Genomic DNA, 4,343 nt, shown 5'->3' on the forward strand with positions numbered 1-4,343 from the left:
AAGGCTGGAGGTTCACACCCACCAGCCAGCCACTCCTCGGAAGGAAGGTTGGGCAATCTACTTCCGTACTGATACCACCTGGGAAACCCAAGGTGGGGTCGCTGTGAGTCGGATCCAACTCAACGGCAATGAGTTTGGTTTTCTTGTGGGAGTACTAAAATTAAACATATATACCATATGGCCATGCAATTTGTCCTTTATTGGAAATAAGGACTCTACACCAACAATATGTTATTTGCAATTAACATCCTGAAACCTTCTTTCTTGTTAGATAAAACATTTTAAAAATGCAAACTGCAAGAATTCCAGATATTGAGTCATGAAAGCAAATCTTTTTGAGTTTTTACATCACAATAGGTAGTTAACTTTCATTCTATATTTCATTATATATTAGGTCCCCAAACTAATGAGCATGATTAAAATGTCAGTGGTTTGAACCCACCAGTCACTCTGCAGTAGGAGGATGTGGCAATCTGCTTAAAGATTACAGACTTGGAAACCCTGGGGCAGTTCTATTCTGTCCTATAAGGTGGCTATGAGTCAGAATTGACTTGACGGCAATGGGTTTTAAAATGTGCTCTCATAAAGAATCTCAAAACCATTATGCTCAGCTAAAGAAGCCATACGCAAAAGAATATATACTATATGGTTCTATTTTTCACAAGGTTCAAGAATAGGCAAAACTCTTGAGCAACTGTGCTCTTCTAAGAATTATCTCTATATGGGCTCAAACTGACCATAGCAACTCAAAAGATTAGTTAGGAAATTTAGGTCATAGTTAGTTTATATTTAGGGAGGAGGAACAATTTGGAAAAGGAGCATGAGAATGGTTGCAGAACTTGAAGAATTGTACATATATTTTTGAATTGGTATATACTCTGCTGTATATATTCTCAAAAACAACAACAAAAATAGGAAAAACTAATCTGTAAGGAAGAGTCCCTGGGTGATTCAAAAGGCTAAACCCTCAGCTACTAGACAGAAGTTCGGAAGTTCGAACCCACCCAGAGGCACAGGCCTGGCAATCTGCATCTGAAAGGTCATAACCTTGAAAACACAGTTCTACTCTGCTCACATGGGGTTGCCATGAGTCAGAAACAACTTGATGGCAACTAACGTTAACAACAATAATCCAGGATGATGGAAATCAGAATATAGGTTGTCTCTGAGTGGGAAGGATAAACTAAAAAAGAATAAACTAGAGAACTTTCCAGGGTTATGGCAATGCTAAAGCTTAACTGGGGTGTTGTTGTTGTTGTTATGTGCCATCAAGTTGGACCTGACTCATAGCGACCCCTCATTGGGTTTCCAAGGCGGTATCACTATGTAAGTCGATTACCCATCAAAATTCACCAAACTGTATACTTAAGAACTGTACATTTTGCTTTATGTAATCATACTTCAATACAAAGAAGCTCTGGTGGTGTAGTGCCTAAGGCATTTGACTGCTAACCAGAAGGCTGCTGGTTCAAACCCACCAGCCACTCCTCAGAAGGAAGGTTGGACAATCTACTTCTGTAGAGATACCGCCTCAGAAACCCAAGGAGGGGTCGCTATGAGTCGGGACCAACTCGACAGTGTTAGGCGGGAGCATGGCTGGCCAGGCGGGTGTATGATTACTCCAGAGGGAATTATAAGAACTGGTCAAGCAAGGAAGCGCCTGATCAGAGCCCAAACCAAACCCCAGCACGTAACCCTTATGAAAGACCCCAGCACCTGACTCTTACTCACGAAAGCCCCCAACCATTTCCTGCCCACTATGTTAATGAAGTGCTTCGAGCTCTACATCCTGCCCCCATGCTAATAGGGTGCTTTAACCTTATTGGTTCCTGTAACACATACCCTGCTCTCAATCCGGTCCACTGAGGAACAGGAAAAGTAACACTATAAAACCCTTTTCTTTTCACCTTGGCAGCCCAACTTCTCTGGCCCCTCTCAGGGACCCGTGAACCTCGCCCAGGCCCCTCTCGGGGACCTGTAAACCTCTCCTGGGAGTGCAGAATAAAACTTCTCTTTAACACCACTTTTGTGCGTCCTCTTCTCCTTACTGTGACTTTACAGACAGCAGTGAGTTTGGTTTGGTTACCCCAATACTAAACATGTTCGTTGACCAAAAAAGGCTTATTCTTACAAAAATATGTAGTAAGAAAATTTATTTTATATATCAAGTAAACTATTGAAAAATTTACACTATATTTTTAATGGTTATTGAGAAAAAAAGAAAATTAATGCTCCCCCTCCAAGGAAGGTAGCCAGGCCATGAGGATGCTATGATCCGAGTTCTCCTAATCCACAGTCTTTGGGGACTGAAAATACTGTCAGGAACCTAAGAAACAGTATCAGCTTAAGTCTGGGCCTGAAGAAGATTTTAAACTTAATTACATCATGGGGAAAGCATTAATGTTCAGTACTTTAGGGAATAAGAAAAGAGGAAAGCTGGCTTCTTGAAACTGGGGATTAAGGTGAGGCTGCAAATGAGCCTGGTGGTAGGGCCTTGAGCCTGATGGAATGTGTTGCACTTCTGTTGCTAAGAGCTCAGATATAGTAGTTTCGGGGTTTTAGTAAAGGTTCCTCAGCAAGCTTGGCACAAAGAGGTTGAGCCACAAGAAGAAAAGCAGAAGTTATGCCCGTAGCTTAAGGACCTAGCCCTCTGCTACTTTCTGCACAAACTCTGGAGTTCTCACACAACACAAATATTGGGGAGAAAAAAAAAAGGATATTGGAATTTATTTTGCCAACCTAGGTAATGAGAGGCTTAAACCAGATTATATTTGATGTAAACAAAAGAAATAGAATTGCTGTTTCTTGTTACCCAAATGTTTTGAAACAATTCCTACCTATTATAATTATTTTAAAGTCATGAGTCACTTGTTACGTGGGAAACAGTGAACGTTTGTCTTTTCTCTTACTCTTAAAGATTCTATTAAAATGCACTTTGCAATTTTAAAAAATGTACTTTTAAAATAAAATACTATTTATTTAGATTCTCTCATCATATATTATGAAAAAGGGACAAAATAATTTTTTAAATTCCTATGATGGTTGGCAAATTGTATAAGACAGTGAAAGAAATTTGAGAGTTAAGAAAGGTTGAGAAATGTCACTGCTGGCAATGAAGTGCTGAGAGAATTTTTTATTTTTAAGCAGGATGATGCAATCAGCTTTTGAAGGTGTGTGTGTTTGTTAAGTTTTTGTTTTATAGAGGCAGGATCTATGTTTTGGGCTGGAAAATGTTTATAGAAGTCCAGTTAACACATTGCTGTCAAGTTTACTCAGACTCATAGTGACCCTAAAGGACAGAGTAGAATGCCCCATAGGATTTCCAAGGATGTACCACCCCATTGGGTTTTTGAGGCTGTAAGTCCTTATGGAGGTAGATTGCCTCATCTTCCTTCTGTGAAACAGCTGGTGGGTTTGAACCACCAACCTTCTGTCAAGTGCCTTAGGCACTACGCTACCAGAGCTCCCCCTGGGAAGGTATAGAATGTTTCCATTATCAGAGAAAATTTTATTGCATAACATAAATCTAGACTCCAGATCTTGGGGATAGTTATTTCTTTCTATTTATATTTGGTATAGTCCATGATATGAAGTTCTAGTTAAGATAATACGCTGGAGACCTAGATTGCTGTATTTAAGAAACATTTCTGAGGAAAAAAATGAAAAACTTGGCAGTGAGTGAGTGAGTTTTTCGTCATATGCTGGACTATTTAGTCTCCTCACTGGTCTCAAAGTAGTCCTGCTGACTTAGTGATTAAGCACTTGGCTGCTCAACAAAACTTTGGCTGTTCAAACCCACCAACTGCGCTGGGGGAGAAAATGTGGTGATCTGCTTCTGTAAGGATTAAAGGAGCTCTGGTGGTGTAGTGGATAAGACATTTGGTTGCTAACCAGAAGGCTGGCGGTTCAAACCCACCAACCACTCCTCGAAAAGAAGATGGGGCAATCTACTTCCATAGTGATACTGCCTTGGAAACCCAAGGAGGGGTCCCTATGAGTTGGGTTCGACTCGATGGCACATAACAACAACAACAACAGCATACCTTTCCAGGCCAGTATGATAGACACTAGCCATATGTGAGGAGTTAAAACATAGGTAGTATGATTGATTAATTGGATTTTAAATCTTATTTAATTTTAATTAATTTAAATTTAAATAATCACATGTAGCTGGTGGCTACCTGTTATGGATGGAATTGTGTGTACCTGACCCCAAAGTTTGTGTCAACTTGGCTAGGCCATGATTCTCAGTATTGTGCAATTTCATTTGGTGATCTGATGTAATTATCCTATGTATGTGTGTTAGGTTGGGTTCTCTAGAGAAACACAAAAACCAGCAAAGC

This window comes from Orycteropus afer, unplaced genomic scaffold (assembly GCF_000298275.1).
Source record: "Orycteropus afer afer isolate SDZICR_OR568_19922 unplaced genomic scaffold, OryAfe1.0 scaffold00054, whole genome shotgun sequence".
NCBI lineage: Eukaryota > Metazoa > Chordata > Mammalia > Tubulidentata > Orycteropodidae > Orycteropus > Orycteropus afer.